This window comes from Mus caroli, unplaced genomic scaffold (genome assembly GCF_978045245.1).
Source record: "Mus caroli unplaced genomic scaffold, Mus_caroli_1 scaffold_16, whole genome shotgun sequence".
NCBI classification, from domain to species: domain Eukaryota; kingdom Metazoa; phylum Chordata; class Mammalia; order Rodentia; family Muridae; genus Mus; species Mus caroli.
Window position 1 is genome coordinate 7,930,632 of NW_028227271.1, and position 13,535 is coordinate 7,944,166.

At 41.6% G+C, this 13,535-nt stretch overlaps 1 pseudogene; it reads right to left on the bottom strand.

Annotated features, from left to right (window-relative positions):
• Positions 1–10,287: 10,287 nt before the first annotated feature.
• LOC110311054 (eukaryotic translation initiation factor 3 subunit I pseudogene) lies at positions 10,288–11,718 on the bottom strand (annotated as a pseudogene).
• Positions 11,719–13,535: the final 1,817 nt, after the last annotated feature.

Genomic DNA, 13,535 nt, shown 5'->3' on the forward strand with positions numbered 1-13,535 from the left:
TACAAATATGGACTTATACTGAAATCCATCATTTTGATGTAACTAAAAACATGAATAAAATAACTTACAGAAGAAATTATGTTTAGCTTTTCTCCTTATGGTGTCTGCGCTACTTAGTTTTTAAAAACCATTTAATTTTATTTTATATGCATTGGTGTAAAGGTGTCATATCCCTTGCAACCAGAGTTACAGGCAGTTGTGAGATGCCATGTGGGTGCTGGGAATTGAACCTGTGTCCTTTGGAAGGGCTCTTAATCATTGAACCATCTTTCCAGCCTTACGTGCTATTTAATTTTTAACAACTTCACACAAGTTATGTCACGTAGGAAGAGTGGCCCCCCTTTTTTTTCTCCTCCAGCCAGCCGGAAGAGTGGCCCTTAACTGAAGAATTACTTCAATCAGATTGGCCTGTGCATCGTATCTGTGGAACATTTTGTTGATTGCTAATTGGAGGATCCAGCCCACCGTGGGTGTTACTATACCTAAGCAGGTGAACCTGTGCTGTGTAAGTTTTGGCTGAACAATGAGCCAGGCTGTAAGCAGATTTTCTCCATGTTTCTGCCCCTGTTTGAGTTCCTGCCCTTGCAACAGATGGATTGTTACCAGGGAGAGTAAGGTAAAACAAGGTTCCCCCCCACCCCCCGCCTGCTTTTGGTCACAGTGTTTATCACAGCAACAGAAAGCAAACTAGGACATAGCTTTGTGTGTGTTGTGTGAACTCGCGTGCACGAGTTCATTCAACAAAAAGAACAAAACGGAAATCTAACCTAAATCTAAAGTGACAGGTTTTTCCATCTATTTAATGTAGGCTATAGAGAAAATATGGGACTCTAACTACATAATTATTCGGCAAGAAGATTTATGTGGGGCATTGACTAATAGTCTTTCTATTTGATCTTCAAAGGATCTGATTTTTTTCCCCCTTTGGCTTTTAGTCCACGTATTTAATAACTAGATATCGATAAATCATTTGGTCACTGGAAACTTACTTAAATAGACTGGACTTAGTAACTAAACCTTTGATGTGATGGTATGAGAATCAGTCGCGTGTCTAAAGATACTGTGTGAAAATGGCGACAGCATCTGTACATCTCATGTGAAAAAAGGATCCTGGGTTAGGTTGTGAGCCACATCGTGAGAGCCTAGCCTTTGCATGTTCCTAGCAAGGTGAGCCACAGGCAGATCCCACCATTGGCTGCTGCTGTGCATGCTGCTGCTGCTGGCAGTTGCCATGGGTTACATGATGGTGATGCCGCCATTGGCATCCTGTGTACATGCCGACAAGACACTGTGCAACGGTGCCACTCTGGCCATGTTGGGCCTTTGAATGTTCGTTGGTTACTCCATTTTGTGTCAATGTGTAAACAGTATTCCCTGCCGGGGTCCAGGGAATATTCACTCAGCTCTAGCTTCCATAGTGAAGAACAGGCGTTGCTCTCCGCTTACCTAGAGATTTCCCCTAAGTTGAATGAGGTCTACATATTGAGAAGCCAGTATCCATAGGCTAACATTTGAACAATGCTTTGCAGCTGGAAGTGTCGAGTCTTCCTATATTATAGAGAATATTTCCTTCTTGGAGACCGGAAAACTAAAGCTCCCAACGTTGATGGGCTAACCCACGGGCTGGTGAATGATGAGACTAACCTATTTGGGTACCTATCATGTGTAAAGCCTGGATACATTCACGTACAATTTCTCAGTCCAGCAGTTGTTTAGTTAAACCTCACAGTATAAAGGTCTCCATTACTCCTCATATTAGTCAATAGAGGGATTTATCCAGGTTTTCTAGGCAAAAGCCTATTCTCACCCTACATCCCCACTGACTCTGCCTTCCCTCTTGCTCCTGATTCATCATTCATCACAGCTGTTACTGTGTTACGTTTGCATCTCAAAGGTACTCGTTGGATAAATTGAAGTTTGAAAGCCTTCCCGCACATTTGGACTCCATTCCAAAGCATAGCTCTACTCTCTGCTTTTCAAAGATATTCTCCAGAGATGTGAACACTTGCAGGCTGCCCTGGGCTTCATCACCTTGGTTTTGTTTTTGTTTTTGTTTTTGTTTTTTTTTTTTATCGGATTCTTGTGAGTTTATACCATATTTTACCTTCTTCCTTTGGCTGTCTCCTTACTGTATTTGTTGTGGATGGGCCTGGCTGTTCTTGTGAACCAATCACCTAATGAATAAAGAAGCCAATCACTGGGTGAGTAGGTGGGACTTCCGGGTTGGAGGGAGGAAGACAGGAAGCAGGAGAGAGTTAGGTGTTTTTGAAATGGGGACAGCAGAGGGGTAAGATGTAGCTGCTAGAGTTTCCCAGTATCATGGTGTGGTGGATCCTCAAGGATTCGCCACTGGCAGAATCAGATTTTAATAAGGCTACAAGATTAAGTTTTAGTTGTTGCGCCCAGAGATTGAGTTACCTTTGTTTCTGAACTAAGTTTGTGTTAGGTTTTCCTTCACAGCAGCAGCTCATCTGGGTTCAAGAGAGAAAGGTATAGCAGCAAAGCGTGGGTTTGCCAGATGTGTTATGGCCATTCTCTCACCACCTCTACCAAGAAGTCCTGGACCTCCAGGCAAAGGAGCGGCCATAGGAAAGGCTAGAGACCCAAGCTCTACGGAGTTGACCTTGGTTTTAAAACTAAACTTTCAGGTGCCAAACCTGGAGCCTGTCTAAGCTGCTGGTTCAACACATCTCTATAGGAAGAGGTAAGCGCGCTTTACAAGAGTCAGCTTCCCATCTGCACTGTGTGCCGTGTGCTGTATGTTTAAACAACAATGTCGAGAACGTCTGCTCAACGTGTAGTTGAGATCACCATTTACAGCCAGGCGAGGAGTCACAGCAATGCGCTAACATTATATAGGATGCGGCAACCAATGGGGAAAGGTTATCTGAGCAAGATGTGAAAATGCCTGACTCTCCTCAGAGCCGTCATGTTCCTTTCTCAGTTGCTCAGCAAGTCGGCCTGGCAGGAACTAGACCTTCAGTTGCTGTTGTTAGAACTGAAGCCAAGGGTGTGGGATGAAACATAGAATATGGAAAAGATTTGGGGGCAGGGGACTCTGCATTATGTCTTTAGGTAAAGATATGCATTTGATATAAACAGGAAAATCTCGCAATTTTTTTTTTTAAAAACAACTTTCTAACAGCACGATAACTTGAGATTTAGACTTTGCAAATATAGGGCAATATCACACACATTCACTCCATGGAAATAAAATTATACGTGAATAATATTTTTTTTCACAGACTCGCTCTCTCAACTCTGAAACTTCCTTTTCACAGCATCACTAAACATGCAAATGGGAATTGTTTATGATTAGTATGAGGAAGGGTGCTAACTATAAAACCCTAAACTTGGATCTTGATTTATATAACGTAGGAGACGCTGAAGCTTTGTCCTATAAGTTAGGACATATCACAGATGTGGTGTGACTATCTCAGGAAGTGTCCTAAACACCAACTCTTTTTAACTATTCTAAAAATATTTCTATAGATCTAATATCTATATTTTACCACTTGGCCATAACCTGAAGGCTGTGTGTATCACTAGGTGTTTAGTTAGGAAGTGAAGTCCTTCTCGGGCATGTAAATACTGAGAATGGAACATCAGGAATTGAGTTCTAGACACATGGATGGAATCAGATGTCCAGGGAAAGTACAGGAATGTCTATATACATCATCATATATACATCTGTGCGTATACTACCATTGCTCATTGGGTGTGACTGATTCTCAACCTGGATGTTGAACGGTCGACCCTTCCACAGGGGTCGCCTAAGACCATCGGAAAAATGCAGATATTTATGATTTGTAACAGTAGAAAAATTATGGTTATGGAATAGAAATGAAGATCCTTATATGGCATGGTCATCCCAGCATGAGACGCTGTATTAAAGGGTTGCATCACTAGGGAGGTTGAGGACCGCCATGTTAGCCATTTTAAGCTCCATAAGTGTAGACTGGGGGTCTCCTTTGTTCCTTTTGTCCCCAGCACCTGACAATGAATCCTCAGCTTACAGAGGGGATGGATGAGTAGTGGTTTGCTTTGGCTTTGATTCATTGTTTTTGTTTGTTTGTTTGTTTGTTTTCCTGTTGCTTAAGACACAGAGAAATGTGTTTCCTGGCGCCATGTCTATACATGCATTAGTGTGTTCTGTGCTTCCTTGCTTCTACCCTTCCATTTCCCATTTTGCTCATCCTTGTCCCACAGGTAGTCCCCGTTCTGCCTGTTTTCATGACTTGTATGTTCTATGCCCGCTCGTTAGTCCCTTACCCTGCCTAGACCTCTTGTCCCCTCCCATAATCCTCAGTTCTCACAGTGCGCATGCCCGTTCATTCAGTCTGCATGGGACAGAAAATGTTCACTCATTCCCGAGCATACCTTATTAATAATCCCCAGTTCCCTGCAAATGTCACAATTTTATTTTTATTTCTAGTCAAGCAAAGGTCCATTGTACACATGTACCGTGTTTCCTTTATCCGTCTGCTGATGGACATCGAAGCTGCTTCTATGAACTCTGCAGCTTAAGTAAGTGTGGATGGACAAGTATCTCTGCAGTGTATTGGTTTAAAGTCCCGTGGGTCTATTATACCCAGACCTTGTTATACCCAGGAGTGGTAGCAGATGGACTTTTAGTTTTAAGGAATTGTCATATATATGTCCACAATGACTCCACCAGTTTACAGTCCCATAATCATTTGGAGTTCTTCTGAGAACTCTCTCTTCAATTCATTATCCCATTTATCAGAGTATTTGACTTTTTTGTTCTGGTATTCAATTTGTGCTGGTCTTTAAAATATATATTTTAGATATTAATCTCCTATCTGCTATATGACTAGTTGTCTAAGAACTTTCCACCCATTGTTTAGGCTGATTTCTCACTTGGAGGGTATTAGGACATATCACAGATGTGGTGTGACTATCTCAGGAAGTGTCCTAAACACCAACTCTTTTTAACTGTTCTAAAAATATTTCTATAGATCTAATATCTATATTTTACCACTTGGCCATAACCTGAAGGCTGTATGTATCACTAGGTGTTTAGTTAGGAAGTGATTATATATAATATAATATATTATATTATATATACATATATAATATATACATATATAGTATATATATAATGTGATTTATTGAATTTGAATTCTATTATTGATAAAAAGTCCAAGCAGTTTTTGTTTTAATTTTAAAAACTTCCTTCAGAAACAATGCATACTTGAAAAAGAAGTACTTAAAATACTTTAGATATTAACAATCCTTACAGGGCTTTCAAGTACTCTGGATAGAGAAAGATAAAATTTTTTGTTGTGCCGATTTGAGATTCCTTAATCAGGCATAAAGCAATGTCTAGGGTGCATTTTGTTGTGTTAGTGTAAGACAACATTATTGAAAACTATTTTTAAAATTATTTTATACTTCAGCTTCTATAAATCAAATTGATTGTTGTAGTCAGCATGGCCACACTGTTGTAACTTTCTTTTCCTTTTATTGGAAGTAGATTTTTTTCCCCCTAACACAATATATCCTGATTATGGTTCCCCCTCTGTCTCCTCCTTCCAGTTCCTCCCCGCCTCCCTATCCCATACCTTTCTCTGTCTCCCATTAGAAAAAAAAAAGGCTTCCTAAGGGATGATAATAGAACATTGTGTGAGTGTGTGCGCGTATGTGCGTGTGTGTGTGTGTATGTATGTATGTACGTATGTATGTATATATATATATGATAAAACAAAAACTATCATATTGGAGTTGGACAAGGCAAACAGAAGGAAAAGAGCCCAAGAGAAGACAAGAGAATCAGAGACCCACAGGTTTTATTCAGGAATCCCATAAAAACATTAAATTGGAAACCATAATATACATGCAAAGGGTCTGCTGCAGACCCATGCAGACCCGTGCAGACCCGTGCAGACCCGTGCAGACCCGTGCAGACCTGTGCATGCTGCTTCAGTCTCTGTGCGTTCACATGAGCTTTGATCATGTTGACTTACACAGCCTTGTCTTCCCAGGGTCCTCCATCCCCTCTGCTTCTTACACTCTTCCTGCCTCCTCTTCTGAGGGGTTCCCTGAGCCCTGAGGGGAGGGAGTTGATGGAGACATCCCATTTAGGGCTGAATGTTCCCAGGTCTCTCACTCCTGTAACATCTGGCTGTGTGGTTCTGTATTTGTTCCCATCTGTTGCTGGAGGGAGCTTCTCTGATGGTGGCTAAGCCAATTCCATGCTGTTTTTTATTACTAAAGCTTTATGGTACAGCTTGAAATGGGGGGATAGTGAATCTTCCAGCAGTTTATTATTATTATTATTATTATTATTATTATTGTTATTATTTAGGATGGTTTATTGATTTCAGCCCTGAGTTTGATTGTTGCTTGCCCATCTGCTCCTTTTAAGTGCACTTTCTTCTTCTTTTTTTTCTAGAGCTTTCAGATGCTCGGTTCAGTTGCTAGTGTGGGATTTCTCTGCAGTCTTGTTGTTTTCCGTGTAGGCACTTAGTGTATGAACTCACCCTGAGGACTCTCTCCTTGTCTCCCGTGAGTGTGGGTGTACTGGGCATTTGCTTTCCTGTCATTACACAAGATCTTTACTTTCTTTCTTAATGTCTGCCTTCACCCACTTTTCATCAGTAGAGAGTTGTTCCGTTTCCATGAGTTAGAAAGCTTTCTGTTGCTTCTATTGTTGACATCCAGCTTCCATTGGTGGTGGTCTGATGGATGGCAGGGAATCTTCAATAGATCTCGTATCTGTTGAGACTTGCCTTGTATCCGAGTATGTAGTTAGTTTTGGAGAACGTTCCATGAGGTGCTGAGGAGGTATTTGGGCGAAATGTTCTGAAAATATGTTAGATTACCTGATTTATAATGTCTGCTAGCTTTAGCACTGCTATGCTTAGTTTTTTGTCTGGATGACCTGTTTATTTGCAAGGGTCAGGTATGAAAGTCTTCCCGTGTGTAAGAGTCAGTCTGTGATTTAAGCTATAGTAGTGTGTCTTTCAAAACTTTGGTGCCCTTGTGTTTGGGGTATACATGTTAAGAATTAAAATGTCTTCTTGGTGGATTTTTCCTTTGTTGAGTATGTACTTCTTGCGTTCATCCGACTTGCCAGCAAGAACGATGCTGCAACAGAATCCTTCCGCACACGTTTATTGGGAGAGCTTGATTGCAGAGGCGAAGAGACCCCAAACCCAGAACTGGTGCTGCTTATATAGGCCTAGGAGAGGCGTGTCTCACACCTGGATTGGTTGTGCATTCTACCTCATTTGCATGTTCCTCATCTGATTGGTTATTCTCTCTCAGTACCTCACAAAACCTCATTAACATACCTCATTTGCATGTCTCACATCTGATTGGTTAACTCTCTTAGTACTTTGCAGAGCCTCATTATCATGCCCGGGCCAGGCAGTGTTTTGGCAAAAAAACTTTACTGCATAAGTACGCATTGGTTGTTTGCCCAAACTTATGTGTGGTGGCCAGCAGTAGCCTGTGCCACCCTGCAATGGCACATGTGGCTTCCCACATGTACTGTCTTTCCTTATCTCTCCTTATTAGTTTTGGTTTGAAGTTTATTTGTTAGATGTTAAAATGGAATATCTTTTTCTAACGTTTTACCTTAAGTTATATCTGGTCTTCTCTTTTGTTGGATTTATGCTTTGTTCCTTGGCTTCTGTTCCATTTCTGGTTTTTGAGAGATGGTGGTGGCTCTGTGTGGCCTGGTGGGAAATTATTCAGGGGCTCTAACACATGTGGCTGCCGGGGGTTCCAGGTACATTATGTTTCTGCTATCTGACCACTTAGGAGTCGGGATGGGTGGAGGGGTTGCAGGGTTCACAGGAGAGAGAAAAGGATATTCCATTAGGATTTGCTTGTTCCTCTGTGAATGGGGGCAGGCAGGAAGGAGAGGCCATAGCAGGGGTCTGCTACAGAACGCGGGGGTGGGGGGTGAGACTGGAGCATTGGTGAAGATCTGCAGTTAGCCTACTTGCTTTCCCTGGTCAAAGTGACCTGTGGGCTCCTAGAGAGTGCCTGCTGGAGTTAGGAGCTGAAATAAAGCAGTAGAGCATGGACAGAGGATAGAAGAGAATCTGTGGGGTCAACTAGAGAGGGGCCGCGGGGGAAGGGAGGCCCAGGTTATTTTTCTGCAGAGTCGAACATGAGGCTGGGGGATTGGAGTTGGGGAAGTTAGCCTACCTGCTTCCCTGGTCAGAGTGGCCTGTAGAACTTTATAAAATTCATATAATCCCATTTTCCCATGCTTGGGAGTATTCCTTGTGTTATTGGAGTTTTTACAGAATGTTCTTATGTAAGCTTATCTCTTAAAATGTTTTCTTCTAAAAGCTTCAAAGCTTCATGTCCCATATTAAGGACTTGGGCCTATTTTGAACTGGTTTTTGTGCATGGTGAGAGATATGGATCTAGTTTCATTATTTTACCTATGGATATTCAGCTTTCTCCAGGACTGTTTGTTGAAGATGATGTCTTTCCTCTGACATTTGTCTGAATGTTAATGAAAGATTAGGTGTCTGTAGTTTTCTGGATTTATCTATGGTTCTTCTAATCTACTTTGTCTACTTCCTGACTCTAGTTTTCTGTTGGCTCAATGCTAGCTCGTTAATATGGCTTAATAGTTTTCCCTTAAGAAATCCTGAGTGCATAACCAAGAGTAGGTTGTTCTCGGGGCCAGGTAGGTAGTGGTAGGTAGTATCTATACTATATCTAGGCTTTGAACTTGGTGAATCCCTGCTGAGGGTCTCCATTGTGTAGGACCTTTGTTCCTGAGAGGCAGTTGCTATCACTAGTTAGCTGCTACTTCTCTTGCATGCATTTCCTGTTTTGGAAGTCTTTCTGAAACCACCTGGGGTCTGCAACTCCTGCCACAGAGGATTTTCTAACAGGGGCTGCAGAAACTGCATGTTTCAACTCCTTTCCTCAGACCCACCCCAAGCCATCAAACGGGCCTTCATCCTCTTTAAAATGTGTCAGACAGCCACCTCCAGCCATATTCAGCATCTTACTCCTCGTGGCTTATGTGAACACCTTTGCTTCAGACTGCAGGACTGATCCTCAGAGAGTTAACACTACATGGCTCTTAAAATTACAAACTAGGAATTTTCATGACCATGTCCTCTGTTTTGAGTTAAAATTTATTTTGAAAATCAATGCTAAAAAATGATTTTCTTTAGATCATTGCTGTGTGGAGTATAGTCCACTTTTAGCTGTCATATCCAGCTTATCCTGGAGGGATTCATGACAATACAGAATCTTGGGTCCTGCCCTATATCTGCTGAATCAGCATCTATACTTAATGGATAGCTTTTGCAATCCTTGTGTGTATCGGAATTTGAAAAGCAGCCATTCTGGATGGTTTACACTTGACACCTCAACGAAGAGACTGTGACACACTTATGGGAAATTTAAAAAGCATCAAGAAATTATATATATATATATATATATATATATATATATATATTTATTTCAGCCCCAAAGCCAACATCTTACTTGATGATGAAAGTCATTCCTAAGACAGGCGTAAGACAAGGGTGGCCAGGATCATTCCTACTGCCGAAAACCAGCTACCAAATGTCATCCAATCTCACTAGGGAAGGAGCATGGATCAGAAGCAGCAGCGTGGGGAGGTGCCTCTGTGGCACAATGCTTTTGTATAAGCAGGGACCTGAGTTCAGATTCTCTGCACCCACATAAGTCAGACATGGTGGGGTGAATCTGTAACCCCAGCACCAGGGCATGGGAAAGGGGCAAGTGGACATCAGGGCTTTCTGGCCAGTCAGCCTAATCAGCCCATCTACACACCTATAGAACATACAAAGCAAAGGGGAAAAGTCACCTGTATCTATAGGTCACATGATAATGAACCTAAGTAAAGTTTTCCAATCTCCGAAAACACTGCTTAAACACTTAAGTTATTAAAGTAGCAAAGTTTAAAATTAGTGTAAAGGAGAAGCTGCTGAGAGGGTTCAGAGGGTAAAAAAAATATATATATGTGTCACAAAGCTCTGATGACATGTGTCCAATCTCTGGAACCCACGGTGAAAGGAAAGAACTTGTTTCCAAAAGTTGTCCTCTGAGCTCCACATGTGCCCTACATATGTGTGTGCCCACACTCAAACACACACACACACACACACACACACACACACACACCACACCACGTACCACCAAATAAATAAAGTTGCAATGCTTATAAAATTAGCATATGGAAAGCAATAAATTTCATATGTAAAAGAATAACCAAGAAACTACAAATGTTTATTTTTAATTTGACACAGAATACCTAAGTACACATCTAATAAGAACTGATCAAAATCTGTGGGTACAAAGCATGTAAAAATAGTAATAGAGACAGAAAGACAGACTGAATTTGAATAAGAAAATTCGTTATCATAAAAATAAACACATTGGTTTTCTTGCTTGACATTCGACAAATTGATTATATATTTCACTTTGAACAACTAAATATAAATAGCTTAGAAAACCTTAAAAAGAAAAAATAATGAGTACAAACTCAGTCTTAAGCCAGATGTTAAAGCATTTTTTTTCAAACCATTTTTCAGCGTTTAAAACCTTCTGTGAGCAGCCTCTCTGGTGTTTGTGGAGATGCATCTCGAAATAATGGATGCATACATCACCGGCTTAGCCATGAGGCTGTAGCTCTTGGCCATCAGGATGCAAGGCAATACTGTTGATAGGTCCAAAGTGGCTCTTGATGCTTTCAAACTCTCCTTCAAATGCCAACTGGGAGAACCTGGCCTCAAACTTGTCAATCCTGGTAGAGGCTGTGGTTTTATCTCTGGCTTCCTGACACCTTTCCAGTACCACATGGTCACAGTTGAGAGAGAGTAGTGGAGTTGATGGGACATTGTGTTTGGAAAGTCTCCTGATAGTCAAGACTCATGGAGTCAAATTGCTTGGCTGTGCTGCCCTTGGATGTGGTGACACACATGGTCATGTCTCTAGACAACTGGATGACAGTGACCTGCCATGGTGCTCTTTAACATTAACCAAGACCTCTCCAGACTTGGCACTGTGTTGGCTGAGCTCTTTCTATTCTCATGGCCTGCAATGATGTGTGTCCCCAGGGGTCCCCAAACAGCACGGTGATCTTGGAATCTTGCTGGGCATCTTCAGGTAGGGCTCATTGCTGTTGATTTGGCTCAGATCCCATAGATCAAAGAAGCTCACAACACCTTGGTAGCCCATCTTTGTGTCTGTGAAGAACGTGATAATATTCCCCTGAAAGTCAATGCCACAGGCTTGGACAGCTGAGTTGGTCTTGAGTGGAACCAGCTGCTTCCCTGTTTCACAATCCCAGAGACAACAGCTGTTGTCAACTGAGCCAGGAGGGACATGAGTAGTGTTCCAGTCAACATCCGCACTCCACACAGCTCCACGGAGGTGCCTAGTCTCTTGCCATTCGCAGAGTACCACACACGGACCATAGGGTCTGTGGTCAGGGTGAAGAGGAGGTCTCCCTGGCAGTTGTGCTTGGTTTGCATGATGGACCAACCCACTCCTGGGCCTGCAGCAGTATGGGATCCATCCTGGTGGTGACGCAGAGCCAGATGTTAAAGCATTTACAAAGTCTCTATAATTAGAAGCCAATTGTATTGGCAAGTGAATAAGCTGACAACCAGTGGAGCCAAATAGAAAAATCCAGAAATAACCCTAAGTTATTTGCACATGGGTCTTTAGACTCCAAGGAAGGCTGCTTCTGAAAAATCTGTGGAGAAATACAGAAATGAAAATATACTTTTTCATAAATGATACTGGGGAAAATGAACCTCCACATGGAAAAGATAGAAATGACATCATCCTGTAAGAAATGACATCATCCTGCATACCACACACTAGTCTGCTATGCTAGTCCAAACGCTGGAGGAAATCATGGAGCGCTTCCTTTCATGAAAGCTCGTGAAATTTCCCCAAACTTGGGGGAAACTTGATTATTTTAGCTATATTTTAAAAGTTCTGTGTGGAAAGTAAGCCACGAAGCAAGTAACCTAAAATCTAAGCAAGTCACCAGTGGAGCCTGGGGAGATAACTGTAACTCCTCCTATCAACCAAAGGTTAAAGTCTCTATCAGCTAATGAATGTCTATAAATTGAGAAGGCAAATAGCATCTTGTAAAACTGAGCGGGAAATCCACACATGGCTCACCAGAAAAAGAAATGCAAATGGACCTCCAGATGTGATAAGATGCTCTAATCAGCTCCTCGGAAGAGAGGGGTGGGGGAACTGAAACTACATTAAAATACCATCTCTGCCCTATCAGCCTGGCAGAACTCCAAGGGCTTAGCAATGGGACTGGCAAGGCTAGAGGGAAATTGGCATTCTCATGTATTGTTGATGAGGTAAAAGCCCAGAGGAGGGGACACGTCCATTATCAGAGTTCCACAAGCGTTTACATTTTGACCCATTAATTCCATGGTAAGACATCTTTCTTATAGAGTAGCGGGTGGGAAATACAGAACTGCACATAAACAAGACAATTCAATTTGTGTGTTACAGCAGACTGGTAAACATCCCACAGCCCAACGCCGAGGTCCTACTTAAAACAAACTCTTGCTTAGCCACACAATGCAGGAAAGTTCAAGGGCAGAAAACATCTGTAATATGACATTTATTACCTGGGAACAGGGATATGTGTTTTATTTGTTTATATTATAAGCAATTGATGGCAAAAAGCCCAGACTACTGAAAATGGCTACGTGAGGTACGGTGTAGAGGGTAGGGTACCAGGGATGCAGGGATGGAGAAGGTGGCCTATGATTCTTTAGATGCGTTTCATTATAGTTCTGGACTTAGTGGAATTTTGGAAAGATGCAGTAAACACTTTCACCTGATACTAAAGTAGTGTTGGGTAAGTATGAAGAAAACAAGAAGCGAAGAGTCTTTTAAGAAATGAAAATAAGAAGCAAACAAACAAAAAACACTCCATATTTCCAATTTGTGGAATTGTGCCTCAGTCACGCAGAGGAACACCTCATGTAACTTGAAGGCACATGCAAATTTAGATACTCACAGTACAATATACCTTACGGACCAAAAAGCCCCTGAAAATCATATTATTTTTAGTAGGCATGTTGATAATATTTAGATGGGTATTGCTATTTTAGAGCCATGGTAATAGATGAATGGAGTGAGTAATTTTTTTTTTTTTTTTTTTGAAACAGGGTTTCTCTGTATAGCCCTGGCTGTCCTGGCACTCACTTTGTAGACCAAGCTGGCCTCGAACTCAGAAATCCGCCTGCCTCTGCCTCCCGAGTGCTGGGATTAAAGGCGTGCGCCACCACTGCCCAGCCTGGAGTGAGTAATTCTGTGCTGTCATTTAGCACCAAGATTTTTTTTTTTTCAGGATAAAGAGTTACATATAGAAAGTTATTACAGTTAAATTAAAATCTTAGAGTCTGGAAATATATGAACTCATGATACTTTTGTTCCTAAGAATAAAACAATAGCAAAAAACCCAGCAAAATTCACTTTCTAACTTTGGGCATTCAAAGGAGTTAGATGCTATCACGTCATAG